This window comes from Lissotriton helveticus, chromosome 2_1, assembly GCF_964261635.1.
Source record: "Lissotriton helveticus chromosome 2_1, aLisHel1.1, whole genome shotgun sequence".
Classification (NCBI taxonomy): domain Eukaryota; kingdom Metazoa; phylum Chordata; class Amphibia; order Caudata; family Salamandridae; genus Lissotriton; species Lissotriton helveticus.
The window spans coordinates 745,770,553-745,782,652 of NC_136059.1; the positions used below are offsets into that span (position 1 = coordinate 745,770,553).

At 44.8% G+C, this 12,100-nt stretch overlaps 1 long non-coding RNA gene across 1 annotated transcript; it reads left to right on the plus strand.

Annotated features, from left to right (window-relative positions):
- Positions 1 to 10,644: 10,644 nt before the first annotated feature.
- On the plus strand, positions 10,645 to 11,645 carry LOC144819486 (uncharacterized). Its single transcript, XR_013607397.1, has 5 exons — positions 10,645 to 10,688; positions 10,781 to 10,863; positions 10,952 to 11,035; positions 11,131 to 11,190; positions 11,280 to 11,645. It is a non-coding gene; the product is annotated as an uncharacterized LOC144819486 (long non-coding RNA).
- Positions 11,646 to 12,100: the final 455 nt, after the last annotated feature.

A 12,100-nucleotide genomic window follows, 5' to 3' on the forward strand; every position in this document is an offset into this window, starting at 1 on the left:
AAAGATGGCGCCGCCGGGCGTCCCGTATTTCCCCCAAGATGGCCGCCGGTGAAGAGAGGGATGAGAGGGACCCGCCAAAACGCGGTGCGTAACAATATTATAATGCAGGTAAGCTGGGTTTAGCCAAGTTTAAAAACAAGGAAAAATGTAACGAAATATAAATAAAATAAAAAACGGGTACTTTAAAACTCGCTATTGCCCACCGCAAATGAGAGCTGGAACGCGATCTCCCTAAGCGCTGCGATGTAAAGCGCCCTACCTGGTCAAGGCTTGGACCCTGATTTGCCCGCCCTAAATAGCTGCCTATGGACACTAGCGCGCCAACAAAGATGGCGCCGCCGGGCGTCCCGTATTTTCCCCAAGATGGTCGCCCTAAGTAGCTGCCTATGGAGAGGGATGAGACGGACCCGCCAAACGCGGTGCGTAACAATATTATAATGCAGGTAAGCTGGGTTTGGCCAAGTTTAAAAACAAGGGGAAATGTAACGAAATATAAATAAAATAAAAAACGGGTACTTTAAAACTCGCTATTGCCCACCGCAAAGTCCATGCAGAACCTGATCGACCCATCAGGTTTGGGGACAAATACAATAGGGGACAATCACTCACTCCGGGAAGGGTGGTTGACTCTCATTTTTAACATGCGTTTAACCTCTTCCCGGATGGCTTGTCTCCTTGCTGCCGGGATCCGGTAAGGTCGCTGCTTTATGAACTTACCTGGTGTGGTCTCGATGGAGTGTTCTAATATGGATGTTTTCCCGGAATGCCCGAGAACATAGTACCGAATGAGGCCAAGACAGCATTTAGAGAATGTCTTTGTGAGTGTGAGAGAGCGTTGTTTATGACTTGCTGGTCTAGGGTTCAAGGAGGTACAGTATTTTCTGTTAGAGCTAGGTGAGGCGATGTGGGTAAGGGCCCTAACCACTTGTTACGAGATTAATGTGGTGTATTTGTATTTGGGATGGTCTTATCTGGACCTTGTAGCTGGTTTTCCCTATGGTACCCACTATTTTGTAGGGGCCCATCCACTCTGCCTTGAGTTTACTGGAGGAGGAGGGCAACAACACCAAGACCCAGGTCGTTGACAGCTAACTGTCTCCGTTTCTTCCCTTTGTCATAGAAATGTTTCTGCCTTTCTTGCTTTCTGTCTAGGTGTGAATAAGCAAGGTCTCATAGGTTCCCTATTCGGGACTTGAGGCTTTGTGTATATTCCAGAAGGGAAACATCACTTACAACGCAACTTTTACCACGCAATGGTTTTACATCGCAACTTTTACAACGCAAACCATTAGAACGCATTGCGCTGGGGGGCGCTCTAGGATAGGGAATAGATTTAATTTACTATCCAACACCTTCCCTACTATCCACGGGGACTGGAGTTGGAATAGTAAATTAAACTATTCACTATCCAGCACCCCAAAGCGCTATGCGTTGTAAAGGCATGCATTGTAAAACTTGCGTTGTAATGTCATACATCCATTCCAGAAAACCCCTGGCCTCATCCGCTTCATCCCTCTCCCATGCGTCCTTCGTCATTTCCAGCAGGGACCTCGGCTGTGTCCCGGATAACATCTCAAACGAGGAACATCCATAGCTTCCCTGGACCTGGCTGCGTATGACATACAAGGCTAGGGGGAGAAACGGATTCCATTCCCTCCCCTCACTGTTGAGCATTTTTTTTTAAATCAGCTTCAGGGTGCCATTATCTATTTCCAATAGCCAGTCCGTTTGTGGGTGGTAGACCAGCGTCTTAATGTGAGGGAGATTTAAGGTCTTGCAAACTTTTTTCATGATCCATGATACGAAGGGGGTTCCCTGATCTGGTAAGATCTCAAAGGAGAATCCTACTCTAGAGAAGTTTGTCGGAGATGTTATGCGTAGTGGGAGCCCTTATTGGGAAAGCCTTGAGGTACTGGGTAGACTAGTCCACAATTACTAGGGCATATTGATGACCTTCCAGGGTTTTAGGTAGGGGCCAAATGAGATCCATGCCCACCCTCTCAAATGGTGTGCCTATTACTGGTAGGGACTGGTAGACTCACATTCCCGACAGTCTTTTTTTATGTCGCCATATACTCCCGGCCAGTAGAAGTGTCTCAGCACACTCCGAGTGTTTTTTCTGCACCGGTATGACCAACTGTAAGATGGGAGTGTGCGATGAATAGTATCTGGCCACTGAAGGCTAGTGGCACTAGTAAATGTGGAGCCTCCTCCCTTGTACTCTTTCTGTACAACAGCCTGTTTTTGATTGTGAAATGGGGTTGGACTTGGGTGGGGTAAGGTTGTTAGTTTGTGCATCCTGCCAGGCATTTTAGAGGGTTAGGTCATTAACATGAACAAAGGTGAAGTTCCTGTCCAGTAGCCAGGGTTCTGGGGTGATAAGGGCCGGCAAAGGTTTTCTCCCGGTGTCCTCCCTTTCTTCACCACCCCTCTTAGTGTATAAAGCGGTCAGGAACAGCTCTAGGCAATCAAGATTGTCAGTCCCTATTAATAGTTCTTCGGGGAGTACATCCAGTACCCGTACCTGGATGACAGATGGGACCCACCAGCTGGGGTAAGGATTACTGTTGCCAGAGGGTAGGGTTTTATGTCCCCATGTACACATCTGATGTGTACCAAGGTGCCGGGGATAAGCTTGTTAGAGGGGTTAGTACTCTGTATGACTGATTGTCTGCACCCTGCATCCAACAAGGCCCTAACCCATCACCCATTCACCTCCACACTTATGTAAAAGGCGCTCCCCATTTTCGCTGTGTACAGGATTGACTTCGGTATGTAACCAACATCCATAGGCTCATCGGCAGGTTATTTGTGGGGGCACATTCGGGCGATGCGCCCCCACTCACCATAGTCAAAGCACTGTGAGCCCTGATGTAGAAGGATGTCTGCCCTCTGGGGTCGTGGTTTTGGAGGATCTGGTGGAGGTTTGTTATTGTTGTACCTTCCTTGCAAGTGACGCTTTGTTTTTGCTGGTTCCCACGTAGAAGCACGGGACTATGTACGAGAGAATGTAGTGGCCATCTCAACTGCTTGATCAGTGGTGAGGTGGGTAGGTTGACATAACCTCCTTTGTATGTTATAATGAAGGGCCTCCAGTTATTTTTCCAGGTAAATGCGGTCCATTATCTCCTCCTTACTACTTTTTACTGTTTTAGCCACTTGTCTGCTGCAGCTTTGAGGCAAAGAAATAGAGTCTTTGGGTTTTCCGCGGTGGCCCCTTTTTCCTTTTGGAAGCACACCCTATAGGCGTTGGGGTCCATCCCCAGATGATCCAGAATGATGGCTTTGATATGTATGAGGTATTTCCGGTTGCATTTGCCACCTGGTAGGAAGCCTGTGCTCTGCCTGTTAGTAAGGGCACTAAGAAGAAGGGCCATTTCTTAATGGGCCAACCACAGGCTCTGGCTGCCTTCTCAAAATTGTGGAGGAAAGCATCTGGATCTTCCCCTGCACTGTACTTCTGCAGGGTTCCCCAGTAGGTCCCTGGGGTTGCTTTTGACCTCTTGGTTTTTAGAAGTGATCTGTTTCTCTGCTAATTTCTGCAGTCCTTCCATTTGGGCTGCCATAGTATTCTTGAAGATGTCTTTGTCGGTCTGAGCTGATGTCACTTGGCATTCTATGGCCCATTTCAACTTCTCCTGGCCTTTACTAGATGTTGGATAAGGGCATCTATTACTTCAGTTCTTACGGACAGGTTGCGCGCATTCTCCACCAGTTGTGAGCTGCGGTAAGGATCGGGTCCCACACCAGAACTGGTTTGTGTATATTGTATTTCCTTGAACACACGTCTCTTATTGAAAGCCAGTGTTCAAGTGCGGGATTAGCCTCTTATCCTCTATGTAGTATCGGTCTTGAAGTGGGTCTTCAGGGACTTTCTTTGGCTTCCCCTTCCTAGACTCTGTTTCCTCAGAGTGAAAAAAAAGGAAAGACGGAATAGTGTGGTGAGCGTCTAAATGCATAAATCGCTTCGGGGAAGGGAGTGGAGAATCACCCGGTGCATAAAAGTTAACTAAGGTAATTATGGTCCTCACTCGATGCTCACTTTGACCTTTTCAAGCCTCCGTGATTGTCCCATACCCAAGACTCTGTTACTCATAAATAGTACTGTCGATTTACACCTCTTGTTGGCGTGACATTTTCATTGTGTATTGATGCAGTGCCCAATGTCCTTGGTTTCCTATTTACTTGTTGATTTATTCATTGATTTATTTATCTATTTATTTATTTTTGCTTTTTGCTTTCATCAAATATCTGTACCATGCTTGATTTATGCTCTGGATTGTAATGCTCTATCTTACTCCTTCTCTCTCAATAAAAACTTTGTGAAATAAAAAAAAAAGTTAACTAAGGTTGTGAGGTAGTGCAGGGAGTGGGGTTTGAAGCAGGCAGGCAACAGGATGATTTCGCCCCCTAGTCGCTGGCTTTCTCCCTCCTCCTGACCAACCCTGCAAACTTCTCACGTACCTGGTGGAGCTACACACCTCCTGGAGCATGGCTGGGTGCAGCACGATACAGTTGGCCTCCTGGCTCTCCTAGGTCTTCTGCTTCTCTGGTCTTTGGTATCAGAAGTACCCTCTCTTCTTCTGGCTCCTCAGTCGTTCTTCCCCTCGAGGCATGGACTGCCGCCTCCTCCTCGCGTCTTCTGGGTTTTGAGCTATCCTCCTCCTGCAAGTCTGGGCTGCGCCGTTCTGCGCCTAGACACCTAGGGTATTAGTTGCACTTTATATATTTATCATCATCATCATCATCATTGGCTCTGAGGTAGTTACGTCGAGTTTGGGGCCGGCGTCTTCATAGAAGGGATTCCAGTTAAAGGAACCGTGCCAAGGGATTGGAATATCCTCTTCATGCATGTGGCTTTGTATTGGGGACCAGTTTAATTGTTGATCGGGCTGCAATGAGAGGAGAGGGTCTGATTCAGGGGGTACACTCCACCAGTCCGTTGTAATGTCTATTCCCTCCCCGGAGACACGGGAATCCTGACACCCCTACAATATCCAGTCCATTTTGAGATGCTTTAAGTGCACAGGGAAGCCATAAAGAGCACATGGGCTGGATACTTGTCAACACGAGTTGCCAAGCTCCACAATGGCTTCATGGATGTCTAAGGTGTTTAATACCAAACATCTTGTCATAATAAATCCTCACTGATGCCAGTGTTGGATTTAGTAATAAATGCACACCGAAGACCCTTTTAGAGGGTCCCCTGAAAACCTACCAAGAACTACTGTGATTTCTGACTTGTTTTCACCAGCTCGACACTACCAGGCATGTTTATGACCTCAAGTGGTGAGAGCCATAACCCTTAGAGGACAGAGACAAAGCCTGCTCTGGGCGCAAGTGCTTCCTACATCCTCCAGGACACCATGGCCTTCCAGGGCAGAAAGCTTCAAAGGCAATGCCGCCTTTGAAATCCAACCCAGGAGCCTCCAGATGCTCGGGCTGTCCAGGACTCTTTTCCTGCTCCACTTTTGGTAGAAAGAAAGGCAGGAATATTAGGTAGATTAGGAGGTGGGTACCCACTTAACCTATCCCACCCCTAGAGCGGGTCGGGTGATTTGCACTCCTCTCCTGAAATTCCATCATCTTGAGATGGTGAGAACACCTATAATCTGGGCTAGGGTAGAGCCTTCTTCCACAGGAAGTGGTCACTAGCTTGTATAGCCACCCAAAAGTTAACTAGTTTCTTGGTTACTACCTGTCTCCACTTGTAACACCCCTAAATTTAGTATTTAGATGGTAACCCAAGACCTTAACATCAGATTTGATGGACAAGGGAAGACCAGAACAAAGAACACCCACTGCTCGAGAACTGAAGCCCTGCTTTAGAAGAAACATTTGCAAAACCCTGCCTGCTGATCCCAGAACTTGACAATCCCTGCTGCTGTGTCATCCTGAAATCTGAAAGGACTACAAGAACCACAAAGCATCTGCAGCTTTCACAAAATCACTGTGAAGCTCCCTTGGAGTGAAGGTATTACTCCACTACACACCGCAGGCACCGATTCGGGAAGTCTGGTTTGTTGATATGCTGTTACTTGGTGACCTCGACACAGCACCAAATCGACCAAAGGTACAACACCTCCGGAGGGTCAGATCTTTATCACCACCCAGTTTAGAGACACCAGGACCTACTGTAGACGTGGCATACCAATACCTGAAATACCAGACCCCAACAGCAAAATCCGAGAAGAAGAGTCCACTCTAGACTCCCAAAGCACCAGAAGCAAGCAATTGAGGGACATTGAGAGATCAGAGGCCCACTTCCTGAGTGTCCCAGTTGACCTGTTTGCTCCTCGCCTGCGCCCACTACCCCCAGCACCAACCAACCAGCCCTGCTCCTGTGGTCCACAGGCCCATGCAATCTCCTCCCTCTTAGGAAACCCACCAGTCTCACCTGTAAGTTCCATTGTGCAGTGCTTTTTTTCAAGGGGTTCCCTTCATCTTTGCGCCCAAGCTCCCAAAAGACCACAGCACCTCTCCTCCTGGACGATCCGGTACGCTCCTGAACTTCTCCTGCTGGAACTTTGCACCTGGTCCTGACATCGACCCAAAATGAAAAGGTAAACTTTGTGAAAGCATTGCCTGAATTTTGATGTACTTCTCTGCTTTTTCGTGTTCTGCCTAATGTGAGTGATATATTTATCAAACTTTGCAAAATCGTATCTCCGAAACTACTTACTGTGTTCTTCTGCTTAAAAATTATATATAAATCAGTTAGCTATACTGTTGTTTCTGGTTAAAAATGACCATTTCAGATGACAGCATCCTACGGCCGCAGGAAAAAGTAAGGAGAGACTGGTAACATCTATAAGATCTCCAAACCCATCAGAAGCATAAATCCTGCAATCTGAATGTTTGCGGCTCTTACGGGATTCATCATCGCTGTGAGGGGAGCTCCCCAGAATCCATGAACCAAGATGGTGCTTGAAGGATACCGAGCCTGAGCCTGGTGACCGTAGAATTGGAGCCACTACACTACTGGACCCAAATGTGATCTGCACTGTGGGATGCTCTGGTCCGCTGCTGCACTTGTTGGAAGCACAGAGGTGTGCCCCCAGGCACCATTAGACCACGGCTACATCAAAGTCCACATTGGGACCCCAGAATCCCCCAATGCTCCAGTCTATGCAGCAGCCCCAGATTCTCCCTGGTCCTGGCCTTTTCAGGAGCATGAGTCGGCAAGAAATATTTTTACAAGTCCTGCTTGGGGATTGTCATTGCACAACAGCGCATAATTAGATGGCGGAGACTGTAAGTCTCAATTATTGCTAACAATAACTTTGATATGCCTGGGAACTGACGGCGCAAAATGGCAGATCACGAATGTCCTTTATCGGAGGTCGGTAACGGCCCATCGAGGACATAGATTGCCTTGTCTCACATCGGTTCCATGGGAGTTCGAATACCTACACCCTCCGATTAGGTATTTATCACGTTACAGGCGTGATCTGAGTTTTGTGGTGGTCCATAAAACTACATTTTTGCTCCCTCTTAGGACGGTATACCAACCTGCTCGTAACCTGAGATCACTGGGCAAAGCCTAAGTGATTGTGCCCAGGGTACGTAAGGCCCGAGCTGGAGGGAGGTTTTTTGGCCTCCGGGCGGCTAAGGCATGAATTTTTGTTCCAGCATTTAAAATCTGGAACAATACCTTGGGGACTTCAAGTTAAAAACATCCCAGTGGTCTTTACAGAGGACCCAGTGTATAAGAAAGGGTTCAGCTACATAGCCACCAAATGTAGCCGTGACCTAATGGTCCATACAGTAGAAACTGCGCAAAGAATCTGTGCAAAAGAACAGGAGGAAATCGACGCTTTAACGAAGGCGATTAGTGATAATCACAGCACATTGGAGGCAAAAGAGCTATTGGAAAAAATTGAGAAAGACCTTCAAACGTTCAAGGATAATACAATAAATTATAGAATCAATAAGTTTGAGAAAGATCTTAAGGCATTTAACATTGAGACGGTATATCCATATCTGAGAGAAGATTATTATACCCAGCAGGAATCTCGCCGCGCTCTTTCCCAATACCCAGGAAGATCAAAAAATCGCTTTCTAACCTTCTCAGAGAGTTCATCTTCTGAGGCATCTGGTGATTCAGATCCCAGGGTAGGTACCTCAAAACGCCCGAATACTTTTTTAGAAAAAGGCGAGGGCAGAGGCTGTGTAAGGTTCAAACCTCAACCACAAACATGGGATATGAGAACCTGCAGCAAAAATTACTACAAGTCGTAAATGACTCATCCATCATTAATCTTTCCTCTAAAGAACTTTCCATTCATGAACAATCAGTCCTTGAACTTGGGATCAAATTTGTTCCCAGCAAAAATACAGATATAGTCAATTTAAAAATAGAAGCCCATGATCTATTTAGAAAAATTAGACTAAAAGCATTTTTCCATAATAAAGAAAATACAAAGACACCTGAGCCATCAAATTTATCTAACAAGTCGACTTTCACTCCTACTACACAAATGGTCCCTAAACAAATTTTAGCGTTTGAGCAAGCCGTTCTTTCCTCACTCATGCAGTTGAGCAAACAGAAAAACTTCTCCAAAAAAAATATTACGAAAGACCAACAGAAAGCAATCAAACAACTAAGTGAAGATACATCTATAGTGGTGAAGCCGGCCGACAAAGGGGGTGCCCTGGTGGTATGGCAGAAAGAGAAATATGTAGAAGAAGCCAACAGTCAGATTGGCAATACTGAATGGTATAGGAAGTTAACTGAAGATCCTTCTAATAAGATACAAAATGAGATACAAATTAAATTAAAGGAAGGACTCGACGAGGGCATTTTAGGCCCAAAGGAATTTGATTACTTAAACAAGAAAAATCCCCGTGTTCCTGTAATTTATTTCCTACCAAAGGTTCACAAAAACCTACAGAACCCACCTGGGAGACCGATTGTCTCCGGGTGCGAGTCCATCCTTGAGCCAATTGCCAAGTATGTGGATATATTCTTAAAGCCATTTATGAGTGAGGTCAAGTCGTATATTAAAGATACGGCTGATTTCATCAATAAGATCGAACAATTACCATTTGACGACAATAACGAGCTGATGGTGGCATTTGATGTAAATTCGCTATACACCCAAATCCCCCAAGACGAGGGATTAGAAGCCATCGAGTTTTTCTTGGACACCAGACCTAAACCTCAAAGAGTCCCAACCAAATTTATAATTGAGTTGGCCAGCTTAGCATTAAAACAAAACTTTTTTAGATTCATGGACACCTTCTACATGCAGGTGAAGGGGACCGCCATGGGATGCCCTTATGCTCCCGAGATGGCGGTCCTCTTCATGGCCCTGTATGAGGAGCGGTTCATTTATCAAAATAATCCGTATGGCGAACACATCACCAGATGGTATCGCTATATCGATGACGTCTGGTGCCAGTGGAAAGGCACGGAAATACAATTGACGGAATTCCACCACTGGTTGAACAGTAGGCATCCAGACATAAAATTCAGCATGACCTCTAGCAATTCACGACTAACATTTCTAGATGTCGAGGTCTTTCATCAAAATCATGAATTGATAACCACCTTACATGGGAAACAGACAGACAAAAACACTATTCCCCACTACCGGAGTTTCCACCCACAGAGCCTCAAAGAGAATCTTCCATACAGTCAGCTCTTGCGGATTAGACGCAATTGCTTCAGAAAAGAAGACTACTTGATACATGCAGAGAAGTTGTGCGAACAGTTAAAAGAACGAGGGTATCCTAAAAAAATGTTAAAACACGCCACCAAGCGCGCGTGGTTCACACCTCGAGAAACCCTACTAACTAAAAAAGAAAAGAAACCACTTGAACAACTGGTATGTGTTTCAACCTATGGGCCGCTGACCAACAAATTCAAATCTGTGGTTTTAAAAAATTGGCATTTGTTGTCTAATCTTGAAATCCCTTTTGCCAAACCCATGTTTGCGCTTAAAAAGAACAAGAGCATAGGTCAACAAATAATTAGAGCGGACCTAGGTACCACAAAAGTTAAAAGTGATTTACGTTCCCTATGAAATCCTGTGAAAGGCCACCACAAGTGCGGTACCTGTATATCTTGTGCCAGCACTATTGAGGGAACCATGTTCGAACATAACACCATTAAATGGACCCACAACGAATTCACTAATTGTAAAAGCAAAAATATCGTTTACGTAATAGTTTGCCCTTGCGACAAACTATACATTGGGAAAACTAACCAGCAAATCACCCAAAGATTGGCACAACACCGCTCAAGAATCAAGCAAAAGGTGCTGACCGCACCCATGGTACAGCACTTTATGGACCTTGGGCACACAGAAAAAGACTTAAAATGGTCGGTACTGTCCGGAATAAAGGCTCCTCCACGTGGTGGTAATATAGAGACACTACTGTTGAGAAGAGAAGCGTACCTTATTGCGAAATACGACTGCGTGAGTGCTGGCTTGAACGAATATGGAGAATGCTGAAATTGAATACACGAGTTCAATGTAATAATGACCACTGACCTAAATTTCCAAAAATAAATCCGATTACTAGCAGTAATTAACCTGTACTCTTTAATGAACCTTCGGACTACATGTCCCATAACCACTTGAGTGCATGTCTCAGTTCAAATGTGGTCATGTGACTTTGCCCAAACACTCACTGAAGCGAAAACTCGGCAAGATGCAAGCAGCCACAAGTGAACATTGCAGGTAATTGCAAAAGCTAACAAATAATATCGAGATCCAGGCCAGGAAAACAAGTCCTGTAATACGCCCATTATTTTCCTGTTTTAAAATCACAGTGTATTCGGCAAATAAGACTCGAACGAAAGAGGCGTCGCCCTTCCTCAACAACGGCGTCGTGTAAACATACCGAGAGCCTGAAGTAAGTAGAAGTCAATTTTGGAAAGGTTAGGCGATAATAAACAATATTCAGAGCATCTAACTAAAACCGTTCTGTGTTAATGTTACAGAACCTGGTGAGCCTCTCGATAGAAAGCCTTCAATAATTTCGGCCCAGAAGACATGCACTGGCAGACATGAATGCTCATTGAAGTGTAAGTTACACTGTGTTTAATTTAGTTTTACATAACAGCCATCGACATAATGTCCCCAAAGAGAAAAATAACCATTTATTGTGTTTCATTTGCAGAATAACGCCAGTCAAGAGTCTGAAATAAACAGAACAGACCAGTTCATACATCACAAAAAGGTAAAAATAAATGTCAAGAACCCACTTGTAGGTGACATTACATGTGAAGGTCCCACATTAAAGTATGTCCTTCGCTTATTTAAATACAGGTACCCAACTAATAAGCCCTGAAGAAAAGTCCGACAAATGAAACACGGGCTTGGAAACGCGTCGGCTTTGGCACATTCGTCGTAAAAACGAATGCTCTTTCCGCAAAAGGCACCACAATAATTCCATGAATGTAATGGATATAAAATTACGTATTATGTTTTGAGCCTTTGCGTGATCAGGTTTTAACCAAAAAATGTCTGATATATAAACCTGGTAGAATTATTTGGCAGGGTACAACCGTGAAGTTAGACAACAAAAATAATTTTTTTTGATAAATGTATTGTGTAAATGTGTAATGATCCAATGTCTTTAATGTCTTTTGTATTGTAAAAAGTGTTCATAGTAAATGTAAATATATGTCCCGTGCACGGCCACGAAAAAACCTCAGACTTGTTCAAAAAAATTGTTGAAATTTATATCATACCTTTGCTTAAAAAAAGTACATAAAAAGGAACCAAGGATTAATTACCTTTGGGTGCGATTCTGCTCAAAATAAAAAAGTGGCAGATCAAAACAGTGACCGGGTCCCTCTTTTTTCATAAACTTAGATGTTGTCCTACCCGACCACAGTGCAGGACACAACCCCCCTTTGTTGTTACAATTTATACATGAAAAGGGCGCATTCATTTATTGTGGCTGCAGTCTGAGCAACTGTATGGAGCATTCTGAAACGGGGGACACTTGCAACTTTCTGTTGTCCTATTTTTGTTCAGTGCCTGACCTTAGTCTGGCGACCAAGCAAGGACAAAGAAGATCGGCTATTTCAGTTGGAGGAGCCGAGTACTGAATCGTAAGCATGACTAGACCCTGTGCTTATGTG